The following is a 25,734-nucleotide window of genomic DNA, read 5'->3' on the forward strand; positions in this document are numbered from 1 at the left end:
AAGAATGAACACCTCACTGAATAGTGTCCTATAGTACACACTGGGAAATGCGGGCTAAGGGAACAGCATTTTTACCAGTCAACTAATCAAGATCCACCCACGGAGGCTGGGGTGGGTCACTTCCTGAGCTTGCTGCCCTGTGCTCTGCTAGGGAGGAGGAAGTGGGGGAACAGCCTACTGAGGCCACGCCCCGAGCCGCCATTGCAACTCCCATTTCGCACCCGATGAACTGACCCTTGATACAAGTATATTCAGCTCATACGTGGGCAGTCCATTCCACACACACCAGTCTGGCTTTAAAATTCTTAATTACCCTACAGTGTATTGCTTTTCGATACGGTAACAATGGTACCATTATTATTTTCTGTGGTTGTTTTTAGGGGAAATTTTAAATGAGTTCTTTAACCTGGAGACAAAGAGGGAAGGAGGTTTTGCCATTCTAATGGCCTTTTATAGAGAATTTTTGCCTTAAAAGCTCTATTAAAATTGCTTTAATAGGGGATAATTTTTCTTAGGTCTTTAAAGAGGTTGTTTCCCTGTTTATTAACAATGAAAAATCGATGTATTTTTAAAAATCAATCTCATTTTCTTCCCTTCCCCTTCTCTAAGTTACATTTGTGTTGGCCCTATACTTCAGTCACTTGCAGTGACCAAACCAAAATGCTACAGCGTGCATGGCAGAGTGGGGGGAACAGGATATTTGAAGGAAGACCTGTGCCTGTGCCAAGCAAGAATAACAAGGAAAATAAAGCTATAGTGTTATACACACAACCATAACTGCTAAGAAGCTGAAAAAGACCAAATGGTAGTAATTCATATCTATTAGCTTAGTGGGTGTTAATTTCATATGCTACAAACTGCAGTTATTAAGAAAGGTAGCTATCTGGAATTTTCTGTAGTTGGAGCGAACCCTCTCTTGGCCACCATTTCCATAAGATGTTGGAAAACCACCTGGTCACTTCTGCATCAGTCAGTTTCTGAAATTCCATAACTTCGTGGTGTTTTCCCAGTTCCCTTCTCTTATGACAAATGGATAGGACCCAGGCAAAAAGTGTTCAAAGTCAACTTTTAAAAAAACTCCATGCCGGCCAAATGTGACACATCTCAGGTTGCATTGAGCCTCCGGGTGAGGAGTTTGCCATCCTGGTCGTCATTTTGGAGGTTTTGAAGTAGACTCATGCTTCTGCTATAGCCACACACACAAACACACAAAAATCAAAGATCCAACAGAGGTATATGTGACTCCAGATCCGAAGCCCTTTTCTGCTACACTTTAACAACTCTTCTCAACTACATCTCTTCTATCCCTTTATCTCCCATTGAAACGTACCTGTCTACGCCTCTTTCTTTCCTTAGATTCCTGTGAGTGTTGGTAGACAGAATGGACTGTTTCTTTGTTTCAAGTAAAATATTTGAATCCACAAGAAACAAGCTTATTTTGAGTCCCTCCATGTACTTAACTAAGTTCTGCAGGAACTCATGTAAGACATGGTTCTTCCCTTTCGATAGAACAGCCTATGTGAAAAGTCTTTACAAATTGTAAAGCAGCCAAAAACACTTTTTTTTTTTTTGTCTTCACTGAGTCTTGGCCATATTTTTCAAGGAATGAAGAATCTATTCCAATACGTGTCAGAATTAAATTACATGCAGCCAGCTTCTTCCAGCGATGCCTCTCACTCCTCAGTCAGGGAAAGGCAATCTCACCCTCTGTTACCATCCCATCTCTTACTCCCTGCTAGACTCCTCCTACTATGGCTTCTTCCCCTCCCCTGCATTAATCTAGCTGGATTCTTTGATCTGATGTGAACATCCCTCCCTCCTTTTTTGGCAGGAGTGGGGGTAGCCTTTTCACTCACTTCACTTTCCTGCCTTAAGTGAACCCTCATGGCTACCACCCATCAGTCTTTTCACTGGTCGTAGGTTAGTTTGTCCATTCCCTTTCATAACTTTTCTAGCACTTTGCCACTTTCTTAAATCCCTTGTTCAACTCTGCCTCAGCTTACTCTCAACATATGACAATTGAGGTTATTAGTTAGAGGTTATTACTCTATTACAATAGAGGTTATTACTGTGTCAACTCCCTGCCCTCTTTACCTTTAAGCTTGTCTAAATCCATTCCCATCCTGCCTCTCTTTCTCAGAGGATGAGATACCTTTTCTCAAGATTAACCCCTCTGTTAGGGGTTTTGTTTTTTTTCAAGATCAACCCCTCTCTTAGGGGTTGGATGGTGCCCTCCTAAAGGATATGTTGATGTCCTAATCTCTGGTACCTGTGAATGTGACCTCGTTGGAAATAGGGTCTTTGTGGATGGAATCAAGTGAAATGAGGTCATGAAGAAGAAGGAAATTTGGACATGAACACATGCACACAAGGAAAAGAATGCCATGTGAAGCCACAAACACAACAGTCAAGGGTACTAAAGACCAATGGCCACCATGAGAAGATAGGAAGAGGCAAGGAAATGTTCTATCCAGAGTCCAAGGGAGCATGGTCCCCCTTGATTTCAGACTTCTAACTTTCAGAACTGTGAGATAATAAATTTCTGTTGTTTTAGGCCATTCAGATTGTGGCATTTGCTACAGCAGCCTCAGAAAACTGAGATGTTCTCCATCTCTTCTTTCGAGTCCATCCTTTCCTGCCACATCATGGTCCTTATTCAGTCATCTGCTCTCCTCTCTGTCTACTAGCTCCTTCCCCTCTATCAAGAATTGCTCATCATAAAAATGTCCTCCTCTGACCCAGTGTTCTGCATAAATTACCATTAGTCTTCACCTTCCCCTTCTTATGCAAACATCTCAAAAGCACAATAGAGACTCTAGCTCAGTTCACATCTCCTGTTCAAGGCACAGTTTGTGGTAATTGGGCTTCTTTTCCCTCCATCAGTCTGCTGGAACTATTTTAGTTAAGGTGACAAATAATCTCCTGATTATCAAATCCAATGGATATTTTTCAATTATTTCATATGGAATCAACATGCTATTTTGCCGATATTGATTACTCTCTCTACTTTGAAACTCTCTACTTCCTTGGCTTTCATTACATCTGACTTTCTTGGTGATTTTCTTTCTTATATTTAGTTTCTTCCCTGTTTCCTCTTTGGCCTTATCTTCTTCTGCCTACTCTTTAAAGTGTGCATTTCCTAGGAGTCCATCCTTGTCTACTGCCTGTATTCTACACAGCAATTTTGAAAGGGCAACCTCATCTACTTTCATGATTCCAAATAACACCAGTGTGCTAACAACTTCCAAAACTTTACCTGTACTGAAGATTCCTCTCTCAATCTTCTCCTGGATATATGTCTAACTACTCACCAGTATCACACTCTTACCACAAATTCACCCAGTCCCAAACTGAAATGATCAACCTTACCCCCAAACCTTCCTGTGTTCTCTAGCTCTTAGTGATGCTATTATTCATGAAGTCATCCCAGACTCTTACCATATTTCCTAACTGGTCATTCTGCCTAGTCCAAGTTGTTGTTGTTGTTGTTGTTGTTCTTCTTCTTCTTCTTCTTCTTCTTCTTCTTCTTCTAGTCCAAGTCCTTCATACAGAAGCCAGATTAATACATCCAAAAGTAATATGACATCATCGCTCTTAACATAAAATGAAAGTTCCTTTCTCTCCCACCTCTCCAATCACGTTTTCTATTTTTGCCTTTGCAACATGCAAATGACCATAGTTCTACACCCTGAGATGGCTAATGGCTCTGTGACATTTTAATGTAAGTCCATCTCAGGACATTGTCACCTGACTTGTAACATGATTAACTTTGATTCCTTCTTTGCATTTAAGCACAGAAATTCTTCTGGGAAGAATTCCCTGAACCTCCAAACTGCCTTGAGTATCCCCTTCTATTTCCATATTCCCCTCTATAAATGTTGTGCTGTAATAATGGTTTACCTATATGATTCTGGCACTAGACAGAGAGCTCCGTGAGCACAGGGACTGTGTCTGTTTCATCGTTGCATTCCATTACCTGGCACAATGCTAGAGGATGAATAGAGAAGTAGCTGGAATGTTGGGAATCTCTTATCCTATAGCAGGTGGATGAATAAGCTCCACTGGGAGAAGAAAGGCTTTTTGGTATCTTTCAAGTAACACTACACAACATACTTTGTGATCTTTCCTACTAAGGACAGATAATGCAAAATCCAATTACATTTTAGGTTATCACAATAGCACAGTACGGAAATGATAAACTTCTGCTTTGTGATGAACACCCTTCTTCCTTGTGAACACGGAAAACAAAACACCTCTCCCCCTTCTGAACTGTAATATGCTGCTGTTTTTAGAAATGCTCCTCTTTTAACAGAGCAACTTCATTACGAGAGCCTTCAGTTTCACAAGGTCATCTACAGCCTGGTGGACAGATCCAAAGCATAATTCACACTAGGGCAGCCTGTCTTATGCCTGCAGATTTAGGGGAGTGGGGATTGTACAGACACCAGAGTTTGTATGAAATACACACACAGTTTTAATATTCAGAAGAGGTCAAAAATAAAATCAGGTAAAGTATTTATGTACCAGGTATGCTGAATAAAGATCCTGAAATATTTCATAGTGTCACATTCTTGAGGAAGAAAAACGGTGCCAAGAAGATGAATTGCCTTGTCCTGGTGCATACCTTATTTTTGACACTCTTCTTGGAAATGAATGTTATTTGCCTCTACAAAGTCTGAAAGGGTGTCCCAGAACACTTCTTTTGGCTAGCATGGTATGCCGATTTGTTTAACTTTTAAAATAACATAAAATCATAATACATAATACATGAATATATAACTTCATAAATAATTATACATTAAGTACCTCCGAAACCATCTCCCAGGTCAAGAAATAGAATATCATCTCCTGTTAATAGCCAACCTGTGTTGAAGCCCTAACCCTCAGTACCTCAGAAGGCAACTGTATTTGGAGACAGGATCTTTAAAGGGATGATTAAGGTTAAATGAGGTTGTTAGGGTGGGCCCTAATCTGATGTGACTGGTGTCCTTATGAGAGGAGAAAACTGGGATGCACAGAGAGAGGTACCAAACATGTGCATGCACGGAGGAAAGACCATGTGAGGACACAGCGAGAAGAGAGCCAGAAGAAATCAAACTTGTCAACAACCTTCATCTTGGACTTCCAGAAATGTGAGAAAATAAATTTCTGTTGTTAATTTAAGTCACCCAGTCTGTGGTATTTTGTTATGGCCACCCTGGCAAACTAATGCAGCACCCCAGAAGGACCCTCCTACCTCAGACATAGTCAGTCGCTTGACTTAGAGTCATTGGTGAACATGTCATCACTTTTCACTGCATCCAAAAGATGACACCTGTTCTTGCATCCAAAAGATTACAGCTTAGTTTTGCTAGTTTTGTAGGGTTTTTAAAAAATTAATTTGAATTTGAATGCCCTTAGGCAAAGCATCCATTCTCTAATTCACAATATTCAATGTGTTCTATTGTCTTCCCCTGCCCTGTCCTTGAGCAGGTGTGTTTGCCATTCTTGGCCTCATGCCCAACCTCCTGGAATGTACCTCCTTTAATGGCCAATTATCAACTCAAGAACGACTGAGCCAGTGACTTTGATGATCACACGCCTTCATCCCCACCTGATACAAGGTGCCAAATGTCAAGTTTTTAGTTTTGAATTACAGTTGAAACTGTTTTGAGAAATTTCATGATGCCTATTGAAATAAACAGTGTCACCCAGAACGGTCACAACCCAAGATAAAAAACTGCTAGTTTAGCTAATAAAGCCAGGGTGAGCTTTATTTAAAGAAGCAGCAATACCAAAATCATTTTCTTGTTTGTATTATTCAAGGTCCCAACAGAAAACAGATGGACAATCAAGTTAAACTAACTCAGGAAGAGTTTATTTACAAAGGAACTCATTAGAAGAACCACAAGGAATTGTGCGGGAACCCAGGTCTGGTCAGAGTGGGATACCAGAAGCCAGAAAGAGAGAGAATGTCTAGAAAAGAGCTCCTAGAGAGTGACTTTTGATGAAGGTACCAACCAGCCTGAGGCAAACTGCTCAAGTAGGAAGCTGAAGAGTATCCTCACTCTTCTCTCTCTCATGTCCTTGATGACTCCCCTACTCCTCCTTGACCTAACTTAACCGGAAGCCAGACATTTGGGGACCTGCAGATGCAGTGTACAGAGGTCTCTCAAGGCAGAGAACAGGAGGAGGGAAAATCTGGAGGGAGAAATGGAAGATTTCTGACACTTTGCCTTTGGAATGGCAGCATGAGAGAATGTGGATGTTGATTTCTTCCAGGCAGTTCCATGTTTGAAATGTCACAGTTCTCCAGGGAAGCCAGTGCATGAGAAACATGCAGCCTTACCAGTATCTTTCCTCAAAGTTCGCAAAACCAGGATGACCAGGAAGTAATAACGAAGAAATTAAAGAACAGGTATGTTCAGTATTTCGATACAGCATGCTTCTTAGACACCCAGTTAAGATTGTACGGCATTTGAGTTTACTAATTTTAACACTTGAGACATTCCACTGCCAAATGCCAGGAACAATTAGGAGTAAAATAGAGAGCTACCATCTGGAAGGATCAGTATGCTTTTCAAGAAAGTGGATGTGACTTGTACTTGCATTTGGAACCAAAGTTAGGTAATCTGAAAGCATAAAGCTCTCAAAGTAATTAATTAATTAAGTTAATTAATTAGTCATGTGTATTGGATCAAAGTGGGAAATCTTTTTCCAGGTCTTTACCCAAGAGAATGGCATAACAGTTTCTCATTACATAAGTGCAGAAGTCACCTTTATTTCTAGGCTCCTTCTACTATAACATAATATAATTATAAAATATATTAATTGTATGTAATTATTTAACATAATCATATAATTTATAATATATTAAATACATGACATATAATAATACATATAATTACATAATATGTATATATCACTGTAATCTTATTTGGAAATTTGGAATTGGTCATGAGGAAAGTCCATCTTGACATCCAGCCATAAGATTTTAGCTACTCAAATACCAGAATGATTACTCAAAAGGTAATCTGCAAACATAGATATGAAAGCAAGTGATTAATTAATCTCCTTATCTGTCCTCAGAAATGGTTGACATTTGTAATTCAATAGAAGAAATAGAAAAAGCACTGCATCACAGAATAAGGTATGTCACAATCATTAGATTCGCTAAACAATAAGCCAAATCTTAGAAGAGTTGGGATTGGAAATCAGGTCCCAAATTTATCTCCACCCCTAAATTGGAACCCCCATAAATTGCTGATGAAATGTGAAGTGGTACAGCTACTGTGGAAAACAGTGCGGCAGTTCCTCAAAAAGTTAAACATAGCATTACCATATGATCCCTTACATATTACTCTTAAGAAAATATCCAAAAGAATTGAAAACAAGGATTCAAACAGATACATGTACACCAGTGTTCATAGCAGCATTTTTCACAATAGCCCGAGTGGAAACAACCTATGCTTCTATCAACAGATGAATGGATAAAATGAAGTATATGCACACAATGGAATAGTATTCAACAGCAAAAAGGAATGAAGCAGTGATGTGCTATAACATGGATGAACCTTGAAAACATAATGCTAAGTGAAATAAGCCAGACACAAAAGGACAACTATTGTCTTTATATGAAATACCTAGAATAGGCAAATTTATGGAGACAGCAGGTAGATTTGAGGTTACCAAGGATTAGGAAGGAAGGGGAAATGGGAAGATATTGCTTCATGGGGATAGAGTTTCTATTTGGGATGCCAAAAGGCATTTGGAAATACATAGTTGTGATGGTTACACAACAGTGTGAGTGTAATGCCACTAAATTATATACTTCAAATGATTTCAGTGAAAAATTTTATGTTCTCTATATCTTGGCACAATTTTTAAAAATTTTCCTTTATCTTCTTCCTCCACATAGCATTTCATTTTAACTGAGGATTGTCGAAAGAGCCTCTGAAAACACTGCACGATGCCATAAGATGAACTTGAATAAAGCCACACAATGGGCAAGACGAACAAAGAAGACCTCTAAAATGTCCACTTCTGGTTTGCGTTCAAAACAGCAGAATAACATCTCTTAGTTACCAGACAGGAGATGTTATGAAATCATTAGAACATTGAGAAGAGTTGAAGATCAGACTTGGTATTCCTAAATCAAAGAGTTCCAGCCTTTTCTTGCTAAGACTCTAACATAAACTGTGCACCCTCTTAGAACCAAGCTCTGGATTACTGGAGCGCAAACAGGAAAGAGGCCAAATTAGCTTGTCAGAGCTGATGGAGAATGCTACCTCCACCATTTTATTGGAAGAAGCATCACCTCTTTCTCTCTCCTCTGGCCAGGCTCTGAACTTGTCATTTCAGTCACTCATGCCACCATATAATTATCCAGAAACATAGATTTCATTTTGTTCATCAGCAGAATTTTTGTCAACGATTTTGAAACAGTAATTACGGATTTATTTCTTATTTTAAAAAGTAACATGCTTTTATTATAAATTTTTTTGGGGAAAAAAAGAAAACAGAAAAGCTCAAGGAAGGAAAAATAAATTAATATTAGTCAGCTTAATCAACTTAGTGCCTAACTTTTTTACATTATGCAATAAATAGTTTTTCATTGAGAAATATATGGAGAAGTATAATTTACATAGGATAGTCCTGTCATGTGAAGATAGTCACCATTACCATGTTGACACATTCTGGCCCAATTAGACAAGGCAGTTAGCAGACAGAGCTATAGTCTGAAAAATCACGTTTGCTGACTTTTTGCAATAAGGCAGACCACAAACCAGAAGAATCATGGGATGTCTCACCGAAGAAAGAAAGAAATGGGGTTATTGCAGGATTTAAGAGAAGCAGTGCTTTGATAGACTCAGAGCAAAGCAGGACTTGAGATAAAAGAGTCAACATGAAGTCTGGACTGCAAAGGGGACCCAGAGTCCTTTTTCCTGGGAAACCACAAAGTTGAGCTGGATGTGAAATGATGTGTACAGTAATCCCTTATCTGAAGTTCTGTACATGGGTTGGAAATCAAGGCTGCTTTTCTGTGTCAAAGGACTGAAATTCTCCCAACAAAAAGGGCGGGGTGCTTCACTCTTATTCTTATGATTCCAAAGAGCAAACTTTTGACATTTTATATACTAGGACCAAGATTTTTCAGTGAGTAAGAGATTAACAGTCCCTTAAGTAAGGGGATGTTTATAACACTTTATAGGTGTAGCATGGCCTTGGAAGAAAATTATTTCCTATTAACTTGGCAGTTGGCTTGATCTTAATCTATGCCTGTTATCCCAGCCTGATAACTGGCAGGACACAGTTTTTACCTTCTCAGAACGAGTCACATGTTTTCTTCCATTGTTTTTTCTATGCCTAATTTTTATGTCTTTTGGCCTAAATTGTAGCAATTTCATCTATCCAGATGTGGATCTAATTTTTGCACTTCTTATTACTTTATTATGATGATTAATTAGTTACCTAGTCTTCAATAGGTATCATTTTAATGGCTAAATGCAGGCTGCCCCAAAGTGTGCCACTTTGGCATATTGATTTCTTTTTTAATTATTTAAAAGAGAGTCTGTCCACGGACATTCAGAGAGACCCTCCTCTGTCCCCTTGAAAGCAGGAAATAAATCTCCCATATAAAAGATACTTTTCTTATACCTGGAGGCAAAGAGACATTCTTATCACCAGAGATGGGAAATTTAGAGCCAAGGAGGCTGTATAAACAACCTTGTTACCTTTTACTAATTTATCACCCGAGCCCAAATTCTGTTTAGAATTCCTTACTAACTGAAATTCCCAAAGTTAAGTTTTCTTTGTCCTGTCAATTCCTCACAGATTTATTGTCACTTTGTCTCAGAAAACATAAAAACTGCCTGTCTTGGTCATTTCTTTAGGTCTTAATTTCATTATTGGGCCTCCATGTGCGCACAATAAAAATTTGGTTTCTTTGTCCTATTAATCTGTTTCATGTAAATTTAATTCTCAGTCCAGCTGGAAGAATTTTGAAGGGTAGAGGAATAATTTTTCCTTCCCTTCACCATCTGATAAGTGTACCAAAGATGACTTAACAAATCCAAAGTAGTTATTACCAATTTTTAATTATTACAAATTCCTAATTTTTACCATGCGAGTAATACTATGATAAACATCTACAAAAATATAGCTTAATACAAACTAGTTACTGGGCCTAAAGTTACGAGTATTTTTGAGGCTCTAAATATTTATTTGCCAAATTGCTATGTCAGAGTTTCAAATAACCTATGAAAATGTAATTTTGTGGCACCCACCTAAGCACAGGGAATTATCTCTTAATCTTTTTAAATTGTTAACTCCAAGGCCATAAATGAGGTAGCTCCCTGTTATTTTAATTTGCATTTTTTTGTACTATTAGTAAGATTAGTATTTACTAATTCTAGTTCATTCTATGTCTTCCCAAAAATGTTTCCTAGATTATGTGTTAAGAAGCTAAGTGTGTTTCTCGTCAAACCATCTTAGCTCTTTATGTTGCAAAAGTAGGATGTATTAAATATGAAAATTTAAGTTATCTATTCCACTTTCCATACAGGTGGAGTTTCAAATTTTTGTTATCATGGGAAGTACTCAAATAAATATGCTCATCCATGTTTCTTTGTGCTTAGATGTAAGAGATATTTCTAGAGTACACGTGGTTGTAAGGGGATACATTTTTTAATGTTCTCAATATAAGCAAGTGTATCCCCATAGGAATCATATCAGTGAAACTCTGTAATGGTGACTATAAATTCCTGTCTCCTCATGTGTTGACCAGTATTCAATATTGTCATACTTCAAAGTCTTTGCCAATTGGAGACGTATCTTGGCTTACTGTGCATTTCCCTACTTATTAGTGCAGTTGGTTATTGTCTGACATGTTTGTTCACCATTCAGGTGGTTCTTGGCTTGCCTTTTTTTTTTTTTTCCTTTCTGAAAGCTGCCTATTCCCTCACAATGATCTTCCCAGGAAGAGCAGGGTTACCATTTGCACTTAGGAAACAGAGCTCAGAGAGGCCGAGTGACCCGCTCTAGCTCACAGCACTGGTGAGAACCCCAGGAAGTACTTCATCCTCTGTATCCCAGTTCAAATCATCTCTCTTTCCCAACTCTGATGCTTCTCAAGACAGTGATCAACCAGTTTTAACCCTTTTCATCTTGCCATACTTGACTTCCTGATCTGGGAAGATAATTTAAGACACTCATGAAGAAAGCAAAGTGAGGAGCTCCTACAAGGTCCAGTTTGGGGTCCTGGCAATAAACCCTGCCCTGAACAGTCCCCCAGTGGTACCTGGAGTCCCTCAGGGTTTTGAAGTCTTTTCTATTTCTGGTCAAACCTTCACAACAACCCTTTGCCATATTCAATATTACAATCATCATTTTACACTTGAGGGGTTGAAGAACTCATTTAATGTGACAGGAAGAGAAACTGAAAAACATTTAAAGACCTTCTGAGTTAGAGGAAGGGTGACCAAATTTGTTAAGGAAAAACTGTGGAAAAAATGAAAGCGACAGTCAAAAGACAGTTTCTTCCTTCCTCCCACTTTTCCCCAGATTCAGCCTTTGTAGGATCACAGGGCAACGTAGCTATAAAGATCTTTTGAAGCATATTTCTGACTCTTTTGTCTCTCTTCCATGAAGAAGCTGAGGCCATTATCCAATCTACAGGAGTCAAGTAATTGCAACAAAGCGATGGCAGAAAGCCCAGCCAAGACTGATGTGAAGAGGGGGTCTCAGAAGAGTAAATGCACATTTCGAAGCATGGAGAAGCTTCACCTTATCGTCTTTTTAGTTGAACTTCTTTAAGCAAAGACTCAAGTTAACAAGAAGCACAGCCACACTTCAAATTTAAATAAAGCAGAGATAGATCTAAAGAGTCTTTGAGTGTGTGTCTGTGTATGTGTGTGTGTGCGCGCGGGCGTGTGCGGGATTACAGATCTAGAATAATCTTCTGCATACTGTTGTGCATCCTGGTATCTTAGCCTTTTGATTTTCCAGCAGTAAGAACCCACTTCAGGGATACCTGGGTGGCTCAGTTGGTTAAGTATCTGCCTTTGGCTCAGGTCATGATTCTGGGGTCCTGCGATTGAGCCCACGTCGGGGGCCCTGCTCAGTGGGGGTCTTGTTTCTCCCTCTCCCTCTCCCTCTCCCTCTGCTGCTCCCCCTGCTTGTGCTCTCTTGCTCTCTCTCTGTCAAATAAATAAATAAAATCTTAAAAATAAAAGAACCCACTTCATTTATTCTGATACATACTTTTTAATCTTGATACTTCCCTTATCAGGGGGCTGATCTCTCCCTCACCCCTGTCTCATCAGCTCCTATAGCCCCAGGGAAGGGAACAGGTTGATTACAACCACTAGAAGGAAGAGCATATGACGTTAAAAGAATGTTGAGAACTAAGTAGGAGAGGTAGTCACCCCTTCCGGTTCTGGTGATTTGTAAGAAGAGGAAGAAGGGAGAAGGGAAGCAAATCCACAGTGAGACGTATTACCATGTCTCCTCTCTGGCCAAAGTCCTAGAAGGAAGAGCCAGGAGACAGGACAGGAAGGGCAGGAGACATTGCCTTACTTTCTGTTTGGAGAGGACATCTCACAGGTGACCCCCACCATCTTCGGAGATAAGCAGACAGGGGGCCTGCATTTGGCTCTCGGTTTCTATACGGCATAGAATGGGACCCTGAATGCACCCACGGCTATTCAGACATGAAATAGCAGTTGGCTGGACATTTGCTGGAAGAGATCACCATCTTTAGGACAAAGAGACCCTGAAACTGAGGAATGTACCACTACAATAAGAGACAGTCAAATATCAGGGACCCACAGTAAGAATAAGGCGTAAGAAGAGATGGGTGAGTAGGTTGGGCTTAGCAGGTGGACTAAACCATGACAGAACGGACCAAACCATGCTAGCTGCATGTTTCAACGATGGATGCCCAAAGGACACCGAATTGCTGTAAGCCCTCTAAATTCCCATTTTGGAGAAAACAGTGAGTGGGAGCTAATCCAAAATATAAAATACTAAGTCATCCATAGTATCTGAGTTATCTGCAGAGACTCTTTAAATCATCGTGAAAGAGGACTTTGGCTGCCCCCATTTGACCTCAGACTTTTTAGTTGGGTTCTTCTTTCCAGCTGGTCTTTTCCCTCAGTCAGAAGACTTCCTTGATAGGAACAAAACTACCCCCTCAGACAACAAGGGCTGCCCTGAGCCAACAAGATCCCACCCATGATTGACTCCAAGACCACGATCGATTAAAACCTTCACTGCCTTTCCGCAAGCACCCACCCACCTTTGCCCCTCATTTTCCTTATGTAAACCTGGAAGTATTTTCAGTACTTTGGAGACAGTCTTAGACACTAGTCGGCTGTCTTCCTGGTATGGGCCTCACTGAAATAAATTCTTTTCTTGTTTCACCACCCCTCATTTCTCTGCCTTTAGACTTTGTCCGTGGTGAGTGGCCGAACCTGGTCTGTTTGGGAGCCCTGAAGCCAGGAGCTCTTGCTTCCCTGCGTGCCCACTGCAATTGGATTGCACAGCATTTACTGGGCATGTCTAAACCACAGTTTTCCCAATACCCAGGGGAGCTTATAAGGAAGATGAGGTCGATTTTCAAGATGAAAAGTATCTACATTTTCTTTACTTATCTAATTGTAGTGTTAGTAATTTTTCAATGCAAAGGCATCAGCCTAGGTGGAAATGGAAAGAACCACAGTGGTACCGGTAAAGGGCTGGACACAGCCCCTGAGGCCATCGGGAATCCAGGCAGCTACTAGTGTCTCTGTCTCTGTCACTCATTCTCTTTCTCTACCTCCATGTGTACATTGCTACATTTGTGGCCAGCAGAGAAGAGTATCTTTCTATCTCAACCTTAATCCTAAATTCAATAGGAAATGGGTCAGAGTCACAGAAAACAAAAATGGCTGCTGGAGGGCATCCCATGTGGGAAGGATCATGATTATTACAGAATTGAGATCATTATCATCATTGTCTACTAGTCCTTATCTCTTCTCCGTAGCTGAGCATTTTCCGTATTATTAACTATTTCATGAAAACGTTTTATATGCATATGCCTACCTAATAGCCCATTCTTCTCTTGTAGGTTATTTTTTTTATCCTGACTTTTTGTTGTTGTTGTTGTTCTTTTGTGGGTTTTTTTTTTTAGTATTATATAAATAATATTATGTTGAAGATGCTTATACTTAAATTTTTGTGTTCATATTTGATTTTCTCCTTAGGATAGTTTCATAGAAAAGGAAATGCTGATTGCTAAGGATCTGAAATTTCTAACTGTGCCTAATAATAAAAATTCATGCACCTGTCCTGTTAGTAAAATGTCACTTATAAATAATTCTAGTAGTTCTTGAGACAAAAATAACTAAAATATTCATTCTCTCACACATACAATGAAATTATTACATTAGTTTAGATTTGTAATTTGGTGAAAATTGATGTGCTTTTCTGTTTTAACATCATATTTTGGATTTGTGATCGTCTCTTTGTCACATAGAGTTCTTTAAAGTATTGCAAATATCAAAAGCTGTTTGTCTGTTTTTTTTAAACCTAGGGTAAATCGTTTTCATTTCCAGACATTTTTTTTAAGTTGAACTTCTTATAACAAAGACTTATTTTTTTAAAGCATGGGACTTTTTTTTTTTTTTTTTAAAGCATGGGGCTTGAACTTATAACAGTGTGGGGCTTGAACTCACAACCCTGAGATCAAGACCTGAGCTGAGATCAAGTCAGATGCTTAACTGACTGAGCCACCCAGGTGTCGCTCATTTCTAGACTTCGCTACAAATAACTATAAATACGATGCTACATTAGGTCTGAAAAGATGATAGCTTTGGAGAAAGCCTCTGCAATAAAGCATCAACTTGTTTAAACACAAAGGGGTCTATAGCATCTAAGAGAATAAGAGTTTCACATGCTTGAAAATGTAAATACTTCATGATCTGTCACAAGGCAGATACGAACCCCAAATGAACACTAAGCGTGTTTAGGAAGGAGAAAGCCCTGCTCCACCAATAGATTGTATTTGAACGTATCACCTACCTTACTAGATATGTAGTATCTCCCAAGTAGACGAGCATCCTGCCCTGTTTATCTATTGCTCCTTCGTCTAGAGTGGGAATCCCATGTGTTTGCTGAATTATTTGGTAGACCAATGGCTAGAAAAACTAAAGGATGGTAGTGATCGATGAGAGCCTAAGTAGTGCTTCCTAAAGAGCTGGGTGTCAACTGATTGCTCATGGTCAGACATAGATGGGAAATCTGGAAAAGAAAGAGAAGAGGCTGTCAAATCTTCCAAACCACTCCTTTGACCTTGATCTCCTTGCAAGGAGTCAACTATGCTACCATGGGACTGCTAGAAGATAAATTTCTCCATGTCTCCCGTATGTCCATCATCTTACACAGACAGACATGTTGCACTTGCTCATTTATAGGATTGGTGAAAAGGCCAGGCTCTGGATTCAGCAGTGGAATCTTCAAGCTCTAAGGCTCTCAACTTCATCTGTAAAATGGAGATAACAATAGCATGGACCTCACAGTGATCTGAGGATTGAATGAGAAAAGTATGCAAAGTGCTCAGCCTAGTGCCAGGCCCATGGACGACCATCGGTAAGCGCCAGCCTTCATGATGTGAAGAATAAATATGGGTCTTGCTGCCACTTCTCACACATTCAAAGTTTGTAAACTACGTTCAACTTTTTTTCAGGTCAAAATACTATGCTGACTCACCAGAGGGAGGTTGAATCAGAATGAAAACAATATCTGATCAACCTTTTTTTGTCTAAAACTTGAAATATTGTTCTAAAAATCTGAGATTTCATTCTGACTAGATTCAGAAATTCTCCCAGGTTTGTATGGCAACCTCTGGAAAAATTAAGTACCCAGGAAGTATTTTCTGCCTCCAAAGCTTGTTAAGAACATACATCTACTAAAACAAAACAAAACAAAACAAAACAAAACAAAACAAAACATAAAAACCAACAACATACATCTACTAACACCGTCATGTGCTTGAACATAGTATGATGTAGGCTCTTCTAAAAAAACTAGGTAAATCTCTATTGCCTCCCTATTTTAACCAATAACACATTGGACATTCCAGGTAAAGTCTACATCAATTTCCTTCTTAATAAATTGTATATCTGCCCTTAAACTAATAGCTGTGACTATTCTGTTAGTAGCACCTCATAAAAAACTCTGCTAAAGGAATAAATTTGTTCATTTTTGCTGATCTTTACTCAGCCTTTGATGCCATGGGCTAGTATCCGGTACTATTATGAACTAAGCTCTTTGAATTCAAATACAACCCGTCATTGATTTTAATAGAGAACTAGCTCCTTATCAGTACAAAAGTCAGGGCCAGTGGGAACATTTTTCACCTGTGTCTGATAACAGTGTTTACTGGGATTATAAGGGGTGTGCCCTGGCCCCCTGGACCCAAAGGATTTGCGATCACTTTCTGATGAGCTGAATGCATAAAGAGTAAAACAATAAGCATTCTTCCATGTGCAGGCAACATGATTCATTGTCACACAACAGTAATTATCTTAACAGAGCCTGGCCCTGCTATTTATAGTACTATTAGAAATAAAAGCTAAAGCTCAATGTTTCCAAAGTAAAAGCTATAATTTTTGGGAAATGACTTTTAATGTTTTGAGAATGCAACTCATTCAGTTAACTAAGGATACATTTTACAAGTACCAAAAGTATCTAATAAGAAGTTATATTAATTAAATTTTAGCCTCCGAAAGTACTTTGTTGGGGACTTTTTTTAATGACATGAGACCTGTTAACACTGATTTTGAACTTTTCTAAAGATAAAAATCATAGCTGTTCTCTGGGACAGTGTTTCTCAATCTTAGGTTATGGATAGATTAGACCCCTTTTTAAAATGTCAGCATCTTTCACAGAGCAGAGGCTTTTAATTTTAATAAAATCTAACTTATTAATTTTTTTCTTTCATGGATTATGCTTTTGGTGGTGTATCTAAAACCTCATTGCCAAACCCAAGATCACCTAGATTATCTCTTATGTTGCCTTCTAGAATTTTTGTAGTTTCATATTCTACATTTCAATCTATAATCCATTTGAGTTATTTTTTTTTTTAGAGTAGCTCAGCGGAATAAAATTCTGGTTTATTGTTGGACAACACATACATCGCCTAGGTCAAAATAAATAAATAAACAAACAAACAAACAAACAAACAGCAACATTATAGACAACAAAGGGGGAAAAAGAAACCTTTTCTCTTTGGCCTTTCCTTTTCGTTTTAGAGATTTAAGAGAGAGAGAGAGTGCGCGAGAGAGAGTGGGGGAGTGAGTAGAGGGGGGCAGAGGGAGAGAATCTTCAAGGAGACTCCGGGCTGAACCCAGTCTGAGGGGGCTGGATGTCAGGACCCTGAGATCGTGACCTGAGCCCAAGCCAAGAGTCTCATGCTTACCGCACTGGAGCACCCAGGCACCCCCATCTTTGGCCTTTTTAACCATCTCATACAAACCAACGACAGCTGGGTACATACACAAAAAATGTTACTGGAATGCTCAGAATCAGATTGCTTTGTTGCTGTTTTTGCTTTTTCTTACAAGGTCTTATTTCTCCTTTGAGATGATAATGAACATGGGCACACCACAGGTAAAGTCAGAGGTAGGACCGAGAACGCTCCGAAGGCTGGTTCGGTCATCCGAGGTCATTGAAAATTGCTGACCACCAACAGTATGTACAGAAATACAAAATGTAAACAGAAAATACACATTTTCCTTTTTAAAGTACTTTTAAGAGAAAAATCAGGGCCTGGGACGTTTGGTTCTTTTTTCCTCCCCTGTTGCAAATTCCCACTGTGGTTTTGGGTGGTGGAGCACGAGTGTCACCTGTGGGGTGGCACTGCCCACGTGGGGCAGCTGGGCGGGACTGTCCACTCGAAGGTGACCACGTTTAGAGTCTGAGACTGGATGCGAAGGGTGAATAGGTTAAGTTTTGTTTAGTTTAATTTTTCCTTTTTTGCTGTGTAGTCATCCTGGTTGGTCTTCTGTTTTTTGGTGTTGGCAACCTCCTCCTCATCTTCAGCTGCCCTTGAGCCCGTAGCTGCCTCGGCCTCCTCATCTTCCTCGCCATTCTCCTCCTCACCATCGCCTTCCTTCTCCTGCTGCCCGACATCTTCCCCTTCATCCACCTCATTGTCCGCCTCCTGCTCCCCATCTTCCTCCATCAGCGTCCCTGTTAGCAGGTGCGCCTCTTGTGTCCTCTGCCTCCTCCACCACTCCTCCCTCTCCTTTAAGTCATTGGTGGTGATCTCAGAGCTGGTGTCCACTGCAGCGATGGGGACACTCTCTGATCCGATGCAGTGGATTCAAAACAGAGAGTGAGTTCCAGGACTCTGGCGATAAAGCTGCCAGGGTCATTGGTGGCGGAGGAGGCGCCCAGCAGAGGTGGCTGAAGCGAATGGGAAGCCACACACAGGAATGATGCGAAGATGGCTTTTCAGAACAGCCAGAGGGAAAGGCGTTAAGTGTAGGGTCTGCGTCTAAGTTCATTATTTTGCAGGTGGATGTCCAATTGTTCCACCACCATTTAATGGAAAAAACTATTCTTTCTCCACTGAATTGACTTTTCTCCTTTGGCAAGATTTTACTTCTGTGTGTCTATTTCTGGGCTTTGTATTCAGATTTATTGATCCATTTACCTATTCCTTTGCCAATACCACACTGTATTGGTTATTGTAGTTTTATAATGTCTTAAAGTCAGATAGTGTCAGTCTTCTGAGTTTGTTCTGTTTCTTCAATATTGTGTGGGCTATTCTGGGTCTTTTACCTTTCCATATAAAGTGTAGAATCAGTTTGTCAATGTCCACAAAATAACTTGCTAGGATTTTGATTTACATTGCATTGATCAAGTTGGAAAGAACTGGCATCTTAATAATATTGAACTTTCTTATCCATGTCTGTACAATAGCTCCCTGTTTATTTAGATCTTTGGTTTCTTTCATCAGAGTCCTTCTGGTTAAAATTTTACTACAAATTCAATTTTTTTAAAGATAGAGTTTATCTATTTTTCTTGAGTGACATTTGATAGTTTGTTTTTCATGTGATTCATTCATTTCACACAAGTTTGCTAATTTATTGGCAGGAAGTTGTTCGCACTCTTCCCTTATTATCCTTTTAATATGTGCAGAATATGTGGTCATGCCTCTTCTCTCGTTCCTAATGTTGGATATTTGTGTCTTGCCCACCCCCCTCCCTCCATCCCTCCCGGTTAATCTATCCAGAAGTATATCAATTTTATTAATCTCATCAATGTACCAGTTTTATATTGCATTCATTTTATTTATGTTTTCCTGTCTCCCATTTCATTGATTTCTGCTCTGATTGTTATTATTTCCTTTCTTTTGCTTACTTTGTGTTTCATTTGCTCTTTTTTTTTCTAGTTTTCGAAAGTGAGAGTCAAGTTCATGGTTTTGAATCTTTTTTCTTTTTTAATATAGATATTTAGTGTTATTTTCCCCTAATTATTTCTTTAGCAACATCCCACAAACTTCAGTATGTTGTGTTTTCATTTTTATTCAGTTCAAAATGCTTCCCAGGAGAAGTACTTATGAAATGGTGGAGTGAAGACCTCCAAAAATTTCCCCCTCCATAAAAGCAATGAGAACACTGTGGCAAAAGTTATCAAAATTCAGAATTCTAGAAATTAATCAAAGGCTTACAATAATCTGAGGATTTTTTTCAAGAAAATCACATGAGTTTCAGTAATAGTGATCTTTGTGGAGTTTTAACTTGTCCTATTCCCATCCCCCATTACTTAACTTCATGGTAGCCTTGGAAACCAATAGTCTTGTAAGCACAGTAGCTGTGAAAATCAGCAGCCAAGCAGCACCTACCCGGAGGGGTGAGAAAGTGTTTGGGGCCTCTCAAAATGCTCCATCTCCAGAGCATTTTCACCATTTGACAGATCTGGAAGCTCCTTGGAAAAGCTCTGAGAGTGAAGCTTTATTTGACCTCTCTCAGAGCATGCTCTGTGCAAACGATATATCACCAAAGCATTTATCAAAAACAATGACAAACAATGGTTTAACATCACCACTATCTGAAGCAGCGATGCCATTTGGGGCTAACACCAGGCTGACCCAAAAAAACCAAACCAAACAAACAAAAAAGCTTAAAAGGAAAAACGGGGAATGAGATATTCATAAAGGGGTTTAAAAACCTCAACGTACTTCTAGAATTCTAAAAGGCCCTGTGGATGCATAGGGCTGTGTGCACGCCCAGAAAAGAACTGAGAAGGCCCTAATCTCTCACCTCAGGCTGACCTTGAAGCTCTCCACGAGCAGGAAGTAAAAGTTAAAGCAAAATTGTAAACTGCCTGGTGCCAGACCATTGAGGCTCACTTTAATAAACACATAGAACCACCTGGCAAAGGTTGGTTGACTTATTGGTTCACAGCATTCAAGTAGATCTCTGTCCTACCATTACCTGGCCATAAAGAGACCTGCAGAGACTTCAGAGGATACATGCCAAGAATACAGACTTTACAGGGTTACCCAGGAAAGACTACAAACAAACAGCAGCCATAACAACAAAGATAACAGTCACAAAATAACTCTCAGCTGGGGGGAGGGGGGCGGGATCTGATTGTCAGAGTTGCCACATTTTATTCATTTATTTTAAATGTGTCTTTTTTGTTTGAAACAAAAAAATATGAAACATGCAAAGAAGCATGAAAACATGGCTCACCTGGAAAAACAGAGGGGAGAAAAGCAGTCCATAGAAACTCTCCTGATGAAACCAAGATGTTGGACTTACTTGACAAAGATTTTAAATCAGTGGTTATAAATATGTTCAAAGAACTAAAAGAAAACAGGTCTAAAAATTAAAGGTAATTATGAAACTGATGTATCCTCAAATATAGAATATTAATAGAAAGAAATTATAAAAAACTAATTAGAAATTCTGTAGTTTAAAATGACAATAACAAATTAAATTCACTTAGAGAGGCTGAACAGCAAATTTGAATTAGCAGAATAAAGAGTCAGTATGTTTGAATATAGGTCAATTTCAATGATCTAGTCCGAGGTACGAAAGGGAAAAAGAATGAAGAGAAAAGAACAGAGCCTCAGAAGTCTGTGGGACACCATCAAATGCAAGTTTGCCAACATATGCATAATAGGAGTCCCAAAAAGAAGGAGAGAGGAAGCAGTAGAAAGAATATTTGAAAACTTAGTAGCTAAAAACCAACTGAAGCTAATGAAAATCATTTATCTACACATCCAAGAAGTTAAATGATCCACGAGTAAAATAAACACAAAGAGATCCATGCATAGATACATTGTAGTCAAACTGTTAAAAGCTTAATCAAAGAAAATATGACAGCAACAAGAGAAATGTGATGCATCACAGACAAGGAATCCACAATAAGTTTATAGTTGACTTCTCATCAGAAGCCAGGAAAGCCAGAAGGCCATGGATGACATATTCAAAGTGCTGAAAGAAAAAGTCTGTTGACCAAAACTGTCTTTTAAAAAACTAAAGAGAAATAAAGACATTTCCAGATAAACCAAAACTGAGAGAATTTGTCCCTAGCAGACTTATCCTTCAAAAAAACTCTTAAAGGGAGTCACTGAGACCGAAATGAAAGGACAGTAGACAGTAATTTGAATCCACACAAGGAAATAAAGAGTATCAGTAAAGGTAACTACATAGGTAAATATAAAAGCATGATGCATTTTGATTGAAATATTGAAATAAGATTCACATACCAAACAGGTATTGAAATAAGATTCACATATGAAAAAAATCTAATCTTTTAAAGTGTACAAATTCAGGGGTTTTGAGTATATTCAGAATTGTGCAACTATCATCACTATCAAATTTTAGAATATTTTCATCCTTAAAAAACAAAAGACCCATATCCCTTAATAATGTCTCCATTCCCTTACCCCCAGGCCTGAAAACCACTAATCTATGTTCTGTCTCTATGCCTATTCTTGATATTTAACATAAATGGAATTGTAAAATATGTACCTTTTGTGACTGGTTTCTGTCACGTAGGATATTTTTAAGGTTCATCCACATTGTAGCACATATCACTACTTTTTCCTCTTTAGAGCTAAATAATATTCCATTGTGTGGATACACCACATATGTGTATCCATTCATCAGTTGATGGACATTTGTGTTTGTTTCCACTGTTTGGCTACTATGAATAATGCTGCTATGAAAATTTATGCACAACTTTTTGTGTGCAGACATATGGTTGCAACTTTCTTGGGTATATACCTAGGAGTAAAATTGCTAGGTCATGTGGTAACTCTTTAACTTTTTTGCCAAGCTATTTTCCAAATAGCTGTACCATTTTACAAGTTCACCAGCAATGCATGAGGATTCTGGCTTCTCCACGTCTTTATCAAAACTTGTTGTAGTTCACAATTTTAACCATCCAAGTGGGTATGAAGTGTTATTTCATTGTGGTTTTCATTTGCACTTTCCTAATGACTAATGACACCGAGCATCTTTTCATGGTATTGGCTATCATTATTTATTCTTTGGGGAAATGTCTGTGCAAATCTTTTGCTCATTTTTAAATTGGGTTATTGTCTTTTTATTGTCAACTTGCAGGCGTCCTGTACATAATCTGGATACTAAACCCTTATCAAGCGTATGATTTATATTCTCTCCCATTCCATGGGCTTCTTATGTTTGTTTGTTTTTGTTTGTTTGTTTTACTTCTTGATGGTGCCTTTCAATGCACAAAAGTGTTTTGCTGCTGTTGTTTTTTGTGGGGTTCTTTTGAGACGGGGGAGAGGGAGAGGGAGAATCTTAAGCAGGCTCCACACCCAGCCCAGAGCAGATGGGGCTTGATTTCCCAACCCTGAGATCATGACCGGAGCTGAAATCAAGAGTCAAAGGCAGTCTTAACCGACTGAGCCACCCAGGTGTCCCATTCTTTTCTTTTTTTTAGAAGTTGTATGAAGTCCTCTCAAGCACAGCTTGTTTCTGTAGATTATTTTCCAAAGGTGTACAAAATGGAACCAAAATGGAGAATCCCTTAAGAACCCGAAGAGGGGCAACATTTAAAGCTATGATTACCCAGTAGCAAGTGTTGCGGCCTTCAGCCGCCAGCCACCTCCTCTTCCCGTTCCCCACATCTTCCCCAGACCGTGTTCGTTTCTTTTTTCTCAACATCTGAGCGTGCACCTTGAGGAAGTTGGCGGTTTTTGCCCACATACGTGTGTGAATATCGGCCTTAGAGCACTTGGTGTGCTAGTGCAGATGGTTCCAGAGCGAGTGGATCAGGTTGACGTGTTGTCTCAAGCACTAGCATTGGTATAGCGAGGGAACGGCATGAAGGTATACAGCCAGGTTGTCACCCACAGCAACATCCATGTCCTTCAGCTCCAGAGGACCTTCCCTGTGGCTAAAGAGGACACGTAGGACTGTGTGCCTGGCTCTGTCTGCACCCTTCTTTGAACTCTTGCATGAACACTTTGCCAATGACCACATCGTCATCATCCTTAAACACGGTGCTCAAGACTACTGTGACTCTGTCCTTTTTAGACTCAACAGACATGGTCTCATCAACTCTCCAATGGATAACTGCCCTGTCCTCTCCATCCTCGCCCTCTTCTTGGAATTGGAAGTCTTTCTCAAAGACAGAGGCAAAACAATTTCGTTTCAACACACCAGCCTTGATGCACAATGGAATCCTTGGACGTCGGAAGATTTTCAAGGTCATATCGCAGAGACATTGTGTCTTGATTCGGGATTTATCAAGGAACTCCAGTACACTATCTTTAATAACTCACTCGCACCATGTGCCTGAAGTTCCTTGTTGAATTTCGAGGAAATACTGACCATCACTTTTGTTTTGTCTCCAGTAGGATTTTAAATATGATAGAGGACTCCATCCAAATCTGCAAATATTACTTCTACCGCTTCTGATTGTTATTGGCGGCCATGTTCTTGACCTTGAACATGAGTGTCCCCTCCATGAGGCAGTTGTTCAGGCTCTTCACCTCTAGCAGGATCTCAACAGTGCCTCACCCCCTCCCAAACCCGCACCCGCTGGCCCAGCCACTTCCACCACTGCTGCCTCACCAACCTGTGCTGATTGGTTTATTGTTGTTTTTTAACTGCTTTTGAGTTTACCCTGGTGATTTTTTTCAGAACACTTTTCATCTTACAGGCTTTCAGATTTAATCATTGTATGACTTCCTGAACCTGTAATGGTTTCTTTGTGGAATTAGCCATTCTGTATTTATTCATCATACCATTCAAATTTTCTAGGTGGTGTTTGTTTTTTCCATTAAAAAACCATTAGTGATATCTCGTGTCTCTGCCAAGCAGCTTGTGAGCAACACGTCTTTGAATTTTGATTTTAAAAATAATCTGAAAATCATTGCTTTGTCCTTTAACTTTTATGACATAGCTGTTCTTTTCTATCTAACTTCAACCCTTTTATTGCATGTTTCCTATTTTTTTATGATTTGCAGTTTCATTTGCTTTCTGCCTTGTACTATATGGACTGTATCTTATCTAAATCTGTTTTCTGCACTTATTTTGTTTTACTTCTTATTAAGTTTTATACCTTTGCTCACTCTTTCCTTGAAACTCTTGCTTCCTTCAGCATCCATGAAGCCATGTATCTCCTGAGTTTTGGTCTTCCCTCTGGCACTTTCATCTCAGTTATGATGTTTGGCCCCCCTCTCTTCCCATTCCTCAAATGTCGTGCTCTTCAGAGCTTCCTTTTTCTTCCCAACCCACTTTCCCCAGGCCATTTCATCCCATTCCTTGGATTTAATTGTCATCACTACACTAACAATTCCCAATCTTTAAGATCTATCCTAGATCTTTCTCCTGAACCCAAGCCCAGAGACATTTAGCTAGCTACCAGATATCCCCATTTGGATGTCCCCCGGGCACATTAAACACAACGTACTCAAAATGACACTCGTTTTTTTCCCTAGTGAGTAAACTGCTCCTCTGCCAGAATTTTCCCTCCAGAAAGTGACAGCCCTCCCCACCTCAATCCTAAAGCCAGAAAATCTGGAAGATATTTAACTCTCCCTTTTCCCTCAGGCCCCATATCACTCACGCACATCTTTCAGTATTCCTGATTTTGGATTCTACATAACAGTGGAATTCATCTTCATCTCGCTATCTGCAGAACCCCTGCTATGGAGACAAGTGATTACCAGCTCTTACTTGGATCCTGCAAAGGCTGCCTAATTGATCTTTTCCAATCTATCCTTCCTCCTGCACACAGGAGAATCTTTTAAATGGAAATCTGGCTGTGTTGTGCCCCCACTTAAAATTCTTCATTTGGGGCGCCTTGGTGGCTCAGTTGGTAAAGCATCTGCTTTTGGCTCAGGTCACGATCACAGAGTCCTAGGGTCCTAGGATTGAGCCCTGCATCAGGCTCCCGGCTCAGTGGGGGGTCTGCTTCTCCCTCCTCCTCTGCCCCTCCCCTCCCCCCCCCCCCCCCCGCTTGTGTTCTCTCTCTCTGTGTCTCCATCTCAAATGAATAAATTAAAAAATCTTTAAAAAAAATCTTCAATGGGGGCGCCTGGGTGGCGCAGCAGTTAAGCGTCTGCCTTCGGCTCAGGGCGTGATCCCAGCGTTATGGGATCGAGCCCCATAACAGGCTCCTCCGCTATGAGCCTGCTTCTTCCTCTCCCCCTCCCCCTGCTTGTGTTCCCTCTCTCGCTGGCTGTCTCTATCTCTGTCGAATAAATAAATAAAATCTTTA

General features: G+C 39.7%; 2 pseudogenes; both read right to left on the minus strand.

Moving 5' to 3' along the window:
- Positions 1-17,974: 17,974 nt before the first annotated feature.
- On the minus strand, positions 17,975-20,502 carry LOC113259674 (prothymosin alpha-like; annotated as a pseudogene).
- A 2,595-nt stretch (positions 20,503-23,097) lies between these two features.
- Positions 23,098-24,619, minus strand: LOC113259673 (actin-related protein 2/3 complex subunit 2-like; annotated as a pseudogene).
- Positions 24,620-25,734: the final 1,115 nt, after the last annotated feature.

This window comes from Ursus arctos, unplaced genomic scaffold (genome assembly GCF_023065955.2).
Source record: "Ursus arctos isolate Adak ecotype North America unplaced genomic scaffold, UrsArc2.0 scaffold_13, whole genome shotgun sequence".
Classification (NCBI taxonomy): Eukaryota; Metazoa; Chordata; class Mammalia; order Carnivora; family Ursidae; genus Ursus; species Ursus arctos.